General features: G+C 46.1%; 1 non-coding gene across 1 annotated transcript; it reads left to right on the top strand.

Moving 5' to 3' along the window:
• Positions 1–5,706: 5,706 nt before the first annotated feature.
• LOC128597862 (U6 spliceosomal RNA) lies at positions 5,707–5,813 on the top strand. The gene has a single exon (XR_008383417.1). It is a non-coding gene; the product is annotated as a U6 spliceosomal RNA (small nuclear RNA).
• Positions 5,814–15,324: the final 9,511 nt, after the last annotated feature.

Genomic DNA, 15,324 nt, shown 5'->3' with positions numbered 1-15,324 from the left:
GAAGTGGAGGTCTTGTACTAGTCTCCAAGTTCCGTTTGGCTTTGGCACTCTTAGAATAGGAGCGTTACATGGACTATTACAAGATATTAATGATTTCTGTCACTTTAGATTCTGTTTTATGGGCATTAGAACATTCTTAGCTTTTGCTTTTGGAGGATGTTATTTGGGGATAGACAGTTGGATTTTTAAATTTAATTTGGACCAGTTGAGTATATCTTGCTCTTCCCACCTGTCCCTTGGTAGCCCATACTTCTGGGTTAATTTCTGTGTCTAAAAAGCAAAGGCATAGTATAGGTTCTTGTCCCATATTTATATAAATGGTTGTTCCTACTTTAGTTAGTACATCTATCCCCAAAAGGGGGGCAGGACTTTCAGACATGATTAGGAAGCCATGAAAAAACAGCCAGTCACCCCAATTTCAGCTTAAAGGCTGAGAGAAGAATTTATTAATTTCCAGACACCCCCTGTATAGTTACTGATTTGGGGGATAGAAAACCAGGATAGAGAGGAGTACAGAAAAGGTTGCTCCAGTGTCCAGAAGAAATTCTGTCTCCTGGCCCTTCACTATTAGGCAGACCTGGGGCACTTGAGTGCCTTTACAAGAGCTGTCATTCTTTTGTTATTGCTTCTTTCTTTTTTCTCCTCTTCACCCTACTCTTGATTATAAAAGACAGCTGTGGCCATTTTAAGACAATTCTCTCGATAACAATCAGGGCCTAGACTCCAATTTCTGGAGTTTTCTTTTCTGGGGCACCTTGAATGACAAATTTATCTTTGTTTTTTTTTTTTCAGACACATGAAAAATCTTTATTAATCCTCTTGTGAAAAATCTATACAATGGCTGCAGATAACATCACTGTAGAGTCTTTAGTCCTTTGCCTTTTTGCCAGCACCAACATTAGCCTTTGCAGTCCCCCTGACTTTCTTCATTCTGTTCTTGCGTTCCTTTCACTGCTTTCTTGATGTCTTTTTCTTCTCATACAGGCCATGCCTTGCAAGTCTATGTTTGGGTTCATTTTTCTTGCATAATCCAAAGAATCGTAAATCATGCCAAAGCCCGTTGTCTTCCCACTACCATAGTGAGCTCTGAATCCAAATACAAAGATGACATCAGGTGTGTTCTTGTACATTTTGGCTAGTTCTTCTCTAATTTCTGTCTTTGGTACTGTTGCCTTCCCAGGGTGAAGGACATCAAGCACTATTTATTTCCTCTGAAGTAGTCGGTTAGTCATGAACTTCCTGGTCCGGATAGTTACTGTGTCGTTCATTATGGCGGGTGATCGACAAATTTATCTTTGAAATTAATTTGGCCCTCTAAAGAGTCAGGTGTCAACTGGGGGTGTGTTTTTTTTTTGTTTTTTTTTTTGAGACAGAATCTCACTATGTTGCCCTTCACAGAGTGCCAAGGCATCATAGCTCACAACAACCTCAAACTCTTGGTCTTAAGTGATTCTCTTGCCTCAGCCTCCCAAGTAGCTGGGACTACAGGTGCCCTCCATGATGCCTGGCTATTTTTTTTTTCTTTTTTTGCAGCTGTCATTGTTGTTTTAGCTGGCCCAGACTGGGTTTGAACCCACTAGCTTCTGTGTATGTGGCTGGCATCATAACCACTGTGCTACAGGTGCCAAGCCAACCTAGTGTGTTTTCTCATCACCTCCCTAAGATGCTCAAGAAAGGCTGGGGGATTTTCTATTTTGCTCCTAGTAAATAGTAGACAACTTAGAATAATTCATAGGCTTTTTCTTAGATCGAGGTAAACCTTCCAGGATACATGTTAGAAAATGTTTACGCCACCACTTTCTCAGGGTCCCATTCAGGATCCTCAAAGGGAGCTGCCTGTCTTCCCATCAGGGTATCTGTCCCTTTCCTCAGAGGACATACTATTATCAGTATTGGACATAAGCCAAAAAATCACATCACTTTCTAGCCTCATCTAAGATTTCATTTTTCTCATTCAAAGTTCAAGTTTGATCTAGTAGTAGCATTACATCTCTCCAAAAGAGGTCAAAATTTTCTCCTAACCCTTGGATAAATCCATGTACCTATCTGGGTCATCAGAAAATTTTGCTAAATCAACCTTAATTTGTTTTAAATTTGCCAGAGAAAATGGAGTGAATACTTGTGCATTTCCCCTTTCACTACCCACAGACTCAACTAAGAGACACAAAGGATATATTGCTTTCTGGGGGTCCCAACAGGAATATAAGAAACTCTGGGAATACACTCCTTCTTGGGGTTTTCTAAAGGCATAGAGGAAGGTGAGGGAGAAGTAGATGGTGGGTTTGAATTAGGTGATGACAGCATCTCTCTCAGGAATCCCTGGCCATTTAGAGAAGTTATTACAGCCAGGAGATCTGAATTGGATAGGTTTTACACAGTTGGGGATTGTTTCTGAGAAAAAAAGAAAACTTGCACATTCAGACCACTTTCCTTCTTGTTTAGGCCATTGTTCACCATTGGAGAGTTGATACTGAGGCCAGGCCTGAGTGCAGAAAAAAACCATACATTCTTTTTTCTGTGTCTGGGAACCAAACATTTCCCAATGCTAGGAATACATCCCAGTGGGGTGTTATCTTGGCAAGAGAATATGTTACCCATCTGTGGGAAACAATAAACATCCAGCACTTTAATCAGTCCCACCCTCTGTATTCCTGAGCTGTCAAAGTATCTTCTGACCAACCCAGGAAGACTTCCAGCCAAACAAAAGGAAGTATCCTTCCAATGCTTGGGAAAGAATTCCTGAGAAGAGTGGCATCCCCAGCCCCTACACTTCTCTGGATTTAGCCACAATTACCAGTGTAGCACTTTGTATCCACAGGCTCTACTGTGCTTATTACATAGCCAAAGCACAGCCTGAGAAATCAGGTATCTGGGAGCCTGGTGCTAATGGAGCCAAGTTCTACTCCTTTTCTATACCTGCCATTGAGTATATGCACGTCAATCAAAGTGGGGATGAGCCCCACCTCAGCACAGTGCTTGCACGTGTAACCCTTTATAATTTTTCCAAGCTTTTTCTAAATTCCCAGTAACAAAGAAAAATAGACTTTCTAACATGAGCAGGTCTTTTTTTTTTTTTTTTGTAGAGACAGGGTCTCACTTTTATGGCCCTCGGTAGAGTGCCATGGCCTCACATAGCTCACAGCAACCTCCAACACCTGGGCTTAAGCGATTCTCTTGCCTCAGCCTCCCGAGTAGCTGGGACTACAGGCACCCGCCACAACGTCCAGGTCTTAAACGCTGTTTTCCGACCTCCCTTTCTTCCTCCAAAGTTAGCAAGGCAACAATAATTAAACTCAGTAACAAATCAGGGTTGTGAAACACTTTGAAACTTTTGTATTAGAATTAGTTACAATTAGCGGAAGTCTTAGAGAAATGTGGAATTCTTTTTAACTTTTCCATTTACACCAATAGACCAGAAAAAATCAAATACCTGGGGTCATTTTTATTGCCTTTCTTCATTTTTAAGAGACTGAACTGTAGCCTAGGGGTTAGGGCTATTTCTGCCTTGGCAGGGGTTGCCCTGGGCTTCCCCACATAGGCTCCTGGTCACCTAGAGAAGCTGAGTAGGGGAGTCATTTTGCCATTGTTTGGAGCCGATTTCTACCCTGTTTCCCCGAAAATAAGACCTACTTACAGGAAAGATAAGACGTCCCCTGAAAATAAGACCTAGTGCATCTTTGGGAGCACACCTGAAAATAAGACACTGTCTTATTTTCGGGAAAACAGGGTAGGTCTCTAACTGTTAACATGGTTCAACCATTTTCTCAAACACATAAAAAGCAAATTGAATTTAATTGCAGGGAAAGGCAATGAAAAGGACCTTACAACATACCCACAACATCTGAAGCACACTTAAAACATCTGAAAAATACCAGAATGGGCAGCGCCCATAGCTCAGTGGGAAGGACTTCGGCCACAGACACCACAGACACAGGCTGGTGGGCTAGAACACAGTGCAGGCCAGCTAAAACAATGACAACTGCAACAACAAAAAATAGCTGGGCATTGTGGCAGACCCCTGTAGTCCCAACTACTTGGGAAGCTGAGGCAAGAGAATCACTTAAGCCCAAGAGTTGGAGGTTGCTGTGAGCTGTAATGCCATGGCACTCTACCCAGGGTAAGAACTTGAGACTGTCTAAAAAAGAAAGAAAGAAAGAAAGAAAGAGAGAGAGAGAGAGAGAGAGAGAGAGAGAGAGAGAGAGAGAGAGAGAGAGAGAGAGAGAGAGAGAGAGAAAGAAAGAAAGAAAGAAAGAAAGAAAGAAAGAAAGAAAGAAAGAAAGAAAGAAAGAAAGAAAGAGAAAAAGAAAAATACCAGAACAAGTCAGTACAAATTCAACTAAATATATAATAATCCTTTACCAACATTCAAACACAGCATGCAAACTATAAGCAGAGAGAGGGAGACACCGGCAGGGGTATGCCGATGTAGGTTTGGGGCCAAGGAAGACAAGAGCAGAAAGCAAAAGAGCTGGGAGAGCATGTTTTTCAGAAGGCGCTCCAGTGCAATGGGATCAGAATCATTGCTGGGGACCCCAGGACCTCTGGGTACTACTTCTTTGCTTGGCTCTCCACCAGAGAAACAGTGAATACAGGTTCAGACGTCTTCTAAAATTCCCTTTGGCTCCCTTCTATAGAGCCAAGAGGAATAGAAATTTCGTTCCCCAAAAGCTTATCACCTGTGACCTGGAGGTCGGCAGCCGAACTATGCAATTTTAAGGGCTGATGGGTATCCGAATTATTAGTCTCTATTATATCAATTATAGAGAACTACAAGACAGAGGTAAGTTGTCCTGTTGCTTACCACAGATCTTCACTCCCAGACAAGTCCCCCAGATATTTTTGCCAGATTGCTTCTTCAATCCCCTTGGTCTTGGGGATTCCAAGAATGAATCCATGGACTACAGATCTTTGGTAAGACAGGATTTATTTTACAGAAAAGAATACAGAAAAAGCACTAGAGCTCTAGAGCAGCTCTAGAACAACCTGTGGGTTGTGACCCCTTTTTTCCATTTGTAACAATGCAGCAATTAGGAAGGATGAGAAACACTGCTCTAGAGCTTCTGGAAGAGGGAAAAAACCCAAGTCAGAAAAAAAATCTCTCCCTGGGTCCTTTGTTTAGGGATATATATATATATCCTCCCCCCATTGCAGGGTGGGGGTGTTGTCTCTGTTCAGTCAGAAGTGTAAGGTGAGGGAGACAGAGGCCAGGGCGGAAACACTATGGTGCTCCAGGAGCTGGCAACTTGGAGGCAGCAGTTGTCTGGCCCCTACAGCTATTGGAGCCTCCTGCAGCTACTCTGCCTACCCTCCAACCTGCTGGCTTCTCTACTAGCTGCTGCACCAACACCACAACTGTGTCTGGGGCTTAGACACAAAAGGTATGGCCTCAGCTGGGGCTGCTTGGAGAGGCCCTGATACAGGCCACATCCTGTATCACCAGTTTGTTCAAATGTTAAGCCTCAAGACTTACAACCTAATAATTTATGGCAAGTGGATGTTACTCATTGTCCTCCTTTTGGAAAACTAAAATATGTACATGTTTGTGATGACACCTTTTCTAGTATCATCCATGCTACCTACCAAACTGGGGAAACTTGAACATGTTAAAAAACATCTAATTTCAGGTGGTGCCAGCCCCATATACCAAGGGTGGTGGGTTCAAACTCAGCCCTGGCCAAACTGCAACAACAACAAAACAGCTGGGCAGTGCTTGCTTCAGCAGTACATATACTAAAATTAGAATGATACAGAGAAGATTAGCATGGCCCCTGTGCAAGGAGGACATGCAAATTCATGAAGCATTCCATAATTTAAAAAAAGAAAATAGCCAGGTGTTGTGGTGGGTGCCTGTAGTCCCAGCTACTCGGAAGGCTTAGTTAAGAGAATAGCCTAAGCCAAGGAATTGGGGTTGCTGTGAGCTGTGATGCCATGGCACTCTACCAAGGGCTATAAAGTGAGACACTGTCTCTAAAAAATAAAAATAAAATAAAAAAACTAATTTCGGCTTTCTCCCATTTAGAACTTCCTGTTGTAGGCACTGCCACCGGGAAGAAAGACTTGGACTCCACTTCAGGTACAAATCAGATGATTTATTACACTTGCACAGGGGGGCGCTGCTAGGAAGGCAGATGGCCCCAAAGTGAGGAGCAGGCTGACTTTTATACCATTTTTGTTGCTATGCAAGCAAGTAAAAAACCGAAGCAGAACGTGGCAGTTATCTCAGGGCAGGGTTACAATCAGGGGGGCTATAGTGTGGCAGTTGGCATGAGAACAGCTTGGGAAACTTTGCCACCATTGTTCAGCCATTGCTAGGGGGTTGAGGGAACTCAGAGAACTTCCCTGTTCTATTCTGAAACTTGTTCGCGGAATTAACCGGGGTGGGGGGGTGGGGGGGTGGGGGGGAAGACATGTCGGGGACTAAGGCTGAAACAGGTTGAGACAAACTTGGGTCTTTTAGGGGTCTGCTCTTTATCACATTCCCCACTGGTCTTATGGGGAATCAAACCCTTGAAACATCTGTATCATTGGAGAGTGGCTGATAATGGGTATGCAATACTATGAATTTTATACTCTGGAGTCTTTGTTGTATAAATGCTATGAGGCGGTTGAGGATAATGGGGCCACATGTTATACCAATTAGGAGTAGCAAGAGTGGTCCAGCAACAACTGATACGAGGGTGGTTAGCCATGGGGACCAGTTAAACAATGTTTCATACCAGTAACTATTTTATTTCCATAATTCCTCCCGCTCATGTAGGTTTTTTCTAACTAGGCCTAAGCTGTCTCTTATGACTCCAGAATGGCTGGTGTAGAAGCAGCCACCTGAGGATCAAGCAGAGTAAGAGCCAAACAGAGTAATGCCAAGCAGCTGTAGTTTTAAAAGGTAAAGAGGACTGTATTTTTTTTGTTGTTGTTCCAAATGAGTAATTAACCTTGGGTTTTCTGCTGAATGCCAGGACCTTATCTCAAGACCATTTGTAATATAGCAACCAGTTTTTTAAACAAACTTTGTACCAACTCTTTAATTGCTGGAAAGAGAGGGTTTTAACTGCAAGTGGGTTATTTACACTACAATGTCAACTAACTCCCACACGGAAAGATATGTTAAGGGCAGTGGGAGACATAGGGGATATAAGAGAGAGAGAAGGTAAAAAGGCTAGATGACAGGGGGAGGCAGGGGAACAGAGTCAGTCTTTCACTAGGGGCTGAGAAATTCTCAGTGGCCACCCCCCAAGTGAAAATTGGCTCTTGTGCTCCAGCCACAACCAGTGGCTGTAGCCTGGGTTAAAACAAATTGTACATTGACACATTGACAGACAACAAGAAAACAGAGATGTTGACACCCAAACTTGGAATTGACCAATTTTTCAAAAGGAATTCTGACAAACCATTGGAAACAGCAAACACAAATTTGACAAACAACTCACACACACCAGCCAAACGAACCGAAGACTCACCCTCTGTGAGTCCTAAGAAGAGAAGAGACCAACAGACCCACACTCTGAGTTAAGAGAAGAGAAACTAACAGACTGTGCATGAAAAGACTGACAAATTTCAAAAATAAAAAAAATTTTAAAAAGGGCGGCGCCTGTGGCTCAGTGAGCAGAGCGCTGGCCCCATATACGGAGGGTGGCGGGTTCAAACCCAGCCCTGGCCAAACTGCAACAAAAAAATAGCCGGACGTTGTGGCGGGTGCCTGTAGTCTCAGCTACTAGGGAGGCTGAGGCAGGAGAATCACCTAAGCCCAGGAGTTGGAGGTTGCTGTGAGCTGTGTGATGCCACAGCACTCTACTGAGGGCAATAAAGTGAAACTCTGTCTCTAGAAAAAAAAAAAAAGAAAGAAAGAAAAGACTGACAAATTTCATACACATTCACTCGTTCACCCAGAGACTTCAAATCTGTGACCTGGGCCCCACCAAAGACTTGGGACTCACCCTTGTGAGCCCCCCAAGACACAAGACCTGGGACTCACCCCTCTTAGCCCCCCAAGACATAAGACCTGGGACCTAAGTCCCACCAAAGACAGGGAAACGTCTTCCCACAGCTGATTCCCCAGGTCAGTCCAGTCAGTCTGATTCCCCTCCCCCAAACTTTCTAGAGATCAGACTGACTTGTCCAGGTGTTCTTGCTTTATCACCAGTTTCAGAAGTGTTGGAAACCTATGCCCTGACTCCACACGTCTGAGGACTCCAGGGGCAGAGGAAACTCCGAGGCCTTCCCCTGGAGCCATTGGGTGGCAGTGGGCCTAGGTGAGGGTCGGGGTGACAATCTCGCTGGGGCCTCCAGAAATGTTGTACTCATTTGCCACCTGGAAGAAAGACTCGGACCCCATTTCAGGTATAAATCAGATGGTGATTTATTATACCTGCACAGGCGGGCTGCCGCACCAAAGGGCCAACGGCCCTGAAGAGAAAAGCAGGCTGTCTTTTATACCGTTTTTGTGCTGTTGTGGCAAGCCAAGAAAAAACAGAAGCAGAACATGGCAGTTGGTTAGCTCAGGGGGTAGCTCAAGGTAGGGTTACAGTCAGGGGGGCTGGTTGGCTCAGGAGGTTGCATCGTGATAGCTAGCATGAGGACAAACTTGGTTTGGGAAATTTTGCTTGAGTAAGCTTGCCACCATTGTTTAGCCACTGCTAGGGGGTTGGGGTAAGTTCTACCATTGTTTTACCTGTTGCTAGGAGTTTTGAAGAACTCAGGGAACTTCCTTGTTCTGAAACCTGTTCTCAGAATTAACCCAAGGGGGGTGGGTTGAGACATATGGGGACTCGGGCTGAGACAGTTAGGGGCCTTTAGAGGTCCTTTGGCTGGGTACTACACTAGGGCCATACACAACCCTCCATGTTTTAAAAATAGTAGATCTAAACCTCTTCTATTCTAAAGAACTACTGCTAGTGAGTTTACTGATTTTTCTAAATGAGCAGTAAATTTTTTTAAATTCCAGAGATCTGAATCTATTTGGGTTGTGAGGGCACTGAAACTAGGGCTGAGGGGTCCAGTTGCTAGGGCTGTGGTGCTCATGGCAGTGGATTCTGCCAACCCTATGCCTACTAATAAGGGCACCAGGATGGGGGCTCTAGTCTGTCTGTGTAAACTGATCAAGTGTTCTTGCCCTCCTTCCATGGAATAGATGAAAACCTGAGGAATAATATGGGTTAAAACACAAATTTGGGGTGTGGTATATAATATTATGGAATTCAAACAAGGTTTTAAACCCGTAGTGCATGTGAACCAGGTTCCATTTGGGGCCACTTAATAGTAAGTTGCATCAAAATGGGTGAAATGTGGGAGTAAAATGGTGTTTAGACAGTTGTCCTCATATGGAGATAAACTTAACAGATATCCAGGGGATATTATGCACAATCCTTGTCCTTGCAAATCTCCTAAAATTAGGGTGGTGGTGGCCCCCCAGGTACATAGGCTGCTATTTGTCTTCAAATAGTAGGCAGAAGTGTTTAGCACTTGCACCAGGAAATGTTCAAGGGTTGCATTAGTAGCTACTCTTACATATGGTGGGACTGGTTCAAACGAAGCACTATCATTAGTCAAGCTTGCGTTTGTTGTGTTAGCAAATTTGAACACAGCGTCTAACATAGTTAATATGGGCAATGATGGATTGGAGGTGGTTGTCACTGGTACTTGGATTAGGATAGTGGGGGTGGGGGAGCCTTTGGGGATGCTCTGGGGGGCATTGTGGGGTGCTGTGGATTAAGGAAACTATTTGGGCCTATTGGGTTGACAGGATCTGGCCGGGGAATTTTCTGGATAGTGAATAACATGCCTGGGTCCTGCCTGGAGACATAAAATCTTATTCCCCAAGTGAAGCCTGTCTTCTATTTCTTTTCCCACCAATTATTAATGACTAGCCGTACAGGGTTGCAATTGTCATCTTGGGTGCAGACTGCTGGATGCATCTTACAAAGTCCATGTGTGGATCTTTATATACCCACCATGATGTTAGTGTTTCACAGCCCCAACTTCTACAATAGTAATCCCCAGCCCCCGCCCCCACCTCATGATTCTCCATTGGAAGGACTCAGGTAATAGCCTGTGTTGTGAACTCTTGAGGCCGCAGTGTGTCCTGTGCAGCCCCATTCTGAATTTCCCTTTCCTCTGAGTTTCCCTTTCCTCCATACCTGAATAAGGAGCCAGTAAAGCCGTGACCAAGTAGGGTGCATAGGTCAAACATGAAAACTGTTTGGATGTCTGTTGCCCAGATAAGTGTGATTTCTGTGCCATCTTTGGTGCAGGAGAGGATCCAATCGTGGGGAGTCAGTTAGTGCTGGTTGTAGTACCCTCCTCTGTCGGTACCTTGGCTGATGCTGATGTGGAGCAGATGGGTGTAGATGAGGAGGGAGATCTGTGCAGCTGAAGTTTGAGGGGGTTTTCAGGGGGCTTGAAGCACCAGGTTGAAGGGATGTGGTCCTTGGTGGCTTTCTTTATGTGAGTATAGTGGAGCCATGGTTTCTTTCCCCTGACTTTTATGGCTATTGGGGTAGTAGGTACTATGAGTAAGGACCTTCCCATCAGGGGGTTAAGGTTTCTGGGTTATGTCTTTTTACCCAAGCCCAATCTCCAGGTTGGAGGTTGTGGAGTTGCTCCAACAAGGGGGTACCAGTGGGCACAGATGTGATTGTCTGGATGGCATCTCGGAGGTTCACACGTAGTTTCTGCAGGGCCTATAATGAGCTTAAGAGCCTCTGGTTATGGGGGGTTAGCATTTCATCTGCCAGTTTTGAAACAACATGGGGTAGAGTGCCATGCAATATCTCAAAGGGTGTTAATCCTTGAAAGTAGGGAGTGCACTGGGCCCTTAAAAGGGCAAAGGGGAGTAGATCTACCTAGTTACCACCAGTTTCTATGTGTAATTTAGTTAAAGTTTCTTTTAATGTCCTATTCATTCTTTCTACCTGTCTTGAACTTTGAGGCCTATAGGCACAATATAATTTCCAAGTAATTTGTGATGCAGCTGACAGGTTTTTGGATACTTGGGCAATAAAGGCCGGATGGATACCCAGGATGAGGGGTAATCCGTATCGGGGAATAATGTTAGTGAGAAGATGTTTTGCTACTATTAGGGCCGTTTTGTCATTGTTGTTGTTGTTGTTGTTGTTTGTTGGTTTGTTTTTGCAAGGAATTGTTTCTGGCCACCCTGAAAAGGTGTCAATTAAAACTGAAAGATATTTATAACTGTAGCGGCCTGGCTTGATTTCCATGAAGTCAAGTTCCCAATGTTCCCCCAGGCTTGTTCCTCGGAGTGCTACCCTAAATGGGGAGGAGCTCGGCCGTGTTTACCATGGCAACTGCTGCCATCCATGACATCTGGAGGCTGTGCCTTTTGTCCATTTGTGGAGATGAGGGATGTACAAATGCTTGGATATGAGTTGGCTGAGCTTGGAGGCCCCAGGGTGGGTTCCTTGGTGTAACTGGTCTATGAGCTGCCTCCCTAAATCTTCAGGGAGGAATGTGCAGCCATCTGGGCATATGAGCCAGTCTCAGGGCCCTGATGAACAGTCCAGGCATTTACTTTCTTCTCTGTCTGTTTCTGAGTAGGTCGGTGAGGATGGTCGGAGGTGATCTGGTAGGACGGGGAGGATGTGAAGGAGCCCCACTGATCTTAGGGCTGCTGCCTTGGCTGTTTGGTTGGCCAGCGTGTTTCCCCTCACGGTGGGCGTATCTTATCCTTGCTTGGTGTCCTTGGCAATGGATGATGGTGAGGCGGTCTGGCAGCCATACAGCCTCTGGCAGGGCAAGGATCTCTTCCTTGTTTTTGATGTCTTTCCCTCCAGAAGTAAGGATCCCCCTCTCCTTGTATAGGGCCCCATGGACATGGGCTGTGGCAAACACATACCAGCTGTCTGTGTAAATGTTGACTGCCTTTCCCTTTGCCAGTCTCAAGGCTTGTATCAGAGCAATAAGTTTTGCTTTCTGGGAAGAGGTCCCATGCCCTAGTGCTTGCTCCCAGAGGACCTTTGTGAAGGATGTGACTGCTGCCCTGGCTACCCATTTACCTTCATGGATGTAACTGCTGCCATCCATGAATAGGTCAAGGTCGGGGCACTGGAGGGGTGTGTCCTTCAAATCTGGTCTCAGACAGGAAAGGAAGTCCAATACGTCCAAGCGGTCATGAATGGGTAGTGTCAGGTTATCGTCCAGCAGGAGAGTGGCCAGGTTCAAAAGTGCTGTTTTAAGAAATGTTACTCAGGGTGGAGCAAGAAGGAGTACCTGGTACTGAGTGATGTGGGAGTTGGAGATCCATCCATCAGGGGGACTTCAAAGGAAGGTCTCTAAGGTGTGGCTCCCGACCACCTGCAGGTCTTGACCCAGAGTCAGCTTCTTTGCTTCTCTGACCGTAGCAGCGACGGCCCGCATACACCCAGGCCTTCCTGAGGTGACTGGATCTAGGCGCTTGAAGAGGTAGGTGACAGGTCTTTTCCATGGGCCTAGAGTTTGGGTTAGGACTCCCTTTGCCATGCCCTTAGTCTCAGCTATGAAAAGTTGAAAGGGCTTGGTAATGTCAGGCTGAGCCAGGGCAGGTGCGGACACAAGAGCACGTTTAAGCTGGTTAAAAGTGTTTAGCTCATCCTGGCCCCAGTGGGGGGGCTTATCGCCTCCCCCTGTACTAGAGTACAGGGGGTTGGCTATTTCTGCAAAACCTAGGATTCACAATCGACAGTATCTGACCGCCCCTAGAAATTCACGTACTTGCCTTTTGGTAGTTGGTGGGGGAATGCAGAGGATGACCTCGATTCAGCTCTTGGAGAGGGCATGTTGCTTCCCTGTAGCTCATACCCCAGGTAGGTGGTGACAGTGGTGCATAGCTGCACCTTTTTGGTGGAGATGTGGTACCCCAGTTTCTCCAGTTCTTCGAAGAGGTCTATGGTGGCATGCTCACAGTCTGATTCTGTCTCAGCAGCTAACAGGAGGTCATCAACGTATTGCAGAAGGGAAATCTCCTGGTGGGTATCCCAAAGTGGGAGGAGGTCTTTGCTTAGTGCCTCATCAAATAGAGTAGGGGAGTTTTTGAAGCCCTGGGGCAAGCAAGTCCAAGTCAACTGCCTGGTTTGTCAGCTCTCTGGATCTACCCATTCAAAGGCAAAAATGGGCTGACTAACAGGGGAGAGAGGGATTGTGAAGAAGGCATATTTCAAGTGAAGGACTGAATACCAAGTTATGGAAGGGGGAATTAGGCTAAGCAAGGTGTAAGGGTTTGGAACAGTGGGGTGGATTGTGTCTGTGCAGGTGTTCACTTCCCTTAGGTCTTGGACAGGTCAGTAATCATTAGTACCAGGTTTTTTAACAGGGAGGAGGGGAGTGTTCCAGGCTGATTTGCAAGGAATTAATATGCCTGCTTCCTGAAGCCAGGTGATGTGTACTGCAATACCTGTTCTGGCCTCCCAGGATATGGAGTATTGGCAGACCCAGACCAGCGTTGCCCCACTGGAGATCTGCACCACCACTGGTGGCTGGTGGTTCGCTAGTACTGGGGGGTTATCCTTGGCCCACACCAGTGGGATTAATGACCTTAGGATGCAGAGACATTTGTCCTGGGTAGAAATTGTGTCCAGGTACTCATCCCCGAGCGGGGCAGAAAATAGGATACGGGCAGGGCTGTCGGATACCGTTAGAAGGGCTCCAGTAGGTCCAAAGGAAATGATGGCCTGGAATTTTTGCAGCAGGTCATGCCCTAACAGGGGGTAGGGGCAATCTGGCATGACCAGAAAGGAGTGGGTAATGGCATCTTTACCCAGATCAGTTATATGGGCCTTGGTCCAGGGGACAGCATGAGGTTTTCCGGTGGTGCCTACAATCATAGCCTTTTGTTTCAAAAGTGGTCCCTGGGGTGTTTTTAAAACCGAAAAAGTGGCCCCTGTGTCTACTAGGAAGTCTGTGGGTTGGCCCCCGACTTTTAGGGTTACCATGGGCTCCTGGGGACCTAAGGGGAAGGAGCCCTGTCCCCCTCAGTCCATGGCTTCTTCAACAAAAATCTTGGGTTTTTGAGACTTGACTAGTCTTTGAGGGCATCTTTCCTTCCAGTGTCTTTCTTCTTTGCAATAAATACAAAAAGTGTGGGGGCATTTGTTCTTCCAGTGTCCCATCTCTTTACAATAAGCGCGTTGGTTTTGCTTTAGAGGAGGCCTAGGGTCCCTGGCCCGTGGTGGGGGGTGGGGGAGTGGTGGCTCCCAAAACTCCGGTATGATCCTGGAGGGTGGCTATGATAACTTTAGTCATTCATTTAGTGGCTGCAGCATCAGCGGGCTCTCTGTTGTTAAAAACCCGCAGGGCTATTTCCACCAACTCACTGAGATTTTTCCCTTTGAAACCTTCTAATTTTTGCAATTTCTTTCAGATGTCAGGGGCTGACTGTTCAACAAAAGCCACATTTATGGCCTGGCAATTTTCAGGGGCTTCTGGGTCAATAGGAATGTAAGTTCTATAGGCTTTTAACAGTCTTTCCCCAAAAATCACAGGGCTTTTATTTGTACCTGGAATGATTTCACTAACCTTAGATAGATTGGTTGGTCTCTTAGCAGCCAACTAGAGACCTGGCAGTACTCAAGTAGAGCTCTCCTACCTTCATCCAAGTTGGGGTCCCAGGAGGGTTGAGTACTTGGGAAATGAACATCAAGAAGAGCTGCATTGGTGGCGGGTTGCCTGTCTGGCCCTTCAAATGCCTTCTGGGCTGCTCTCAGGATGCACTCCCGTTCCTCAGAAGTGAACAGGACCTGTAGGAGCTGCTGACAATCATCCCAAGTGGGTTGGTGGGTGAAAAAGATAGTCTCCAGGAGGGAGATTAGCCCTTGTGGTTTCACTGAAAAAGAGAGATTCTGGGTTTTCCAATTATATAAATTACTGGTGGAGAAGGGGACATGTACCATGAATGGGTGTTCTCCTAAGGCTGGGGTGGGGGCTAATTAGCAAGAGCAAGATGGGGCTGCCGTAGTAGGGGTTCCCTGTCCCGGTTGGGTTGAGTCTAAGCTAGAGGGCTGGTATGGGGTCCCCTCCCCATAGTTTGCGAGGGAAACCCTGGGGGCCCTCTAGTGGCCTTCTGGGCTTGTGCTGGGGGAGCTGATGGTGTGGGTGCTTCTCCCTCCAGCTGGGGATCATATGGGGGCGGATACAAGGATCGAGTCTGGACAGGAGGTCTAAAATGGGGTCTTCTGATGGAGGGGGTAACAGAGGTTTTAGGATTTGTTTTCTGCAGGTCTGGATGGTTTGTGCTGGGTGGAAGCATCTTTTAAGAGCTGGATAGGGATGCAAAAAGAATGTGAGAAGGGGTTAAATGATGACACACTTCCAGGCGTATGATGGTCCTTCGGAAGCGAT

Source organism: Nycticebus coucang, chromosome 10, assembly GCF_027406575.1.
Source record: "Nycticebus coucang isolate mNycCou1 chromosome 10, mNycCou1.pri, whole genome shotgun sequence".
In the NCBI taxonomy this organism is placed as follows: domain Eukaryota; kingdom Metazoa; phylum Chordata; class Mammalia; order Primates; family Lorisidae; genus Nycticebus; species Nycticebus coucang.
The sequence above is the reverse complement of the archived record's forward strand: the minus strand, read 5'-3'. Positions and strand labels throughout refer to the sequence as shown.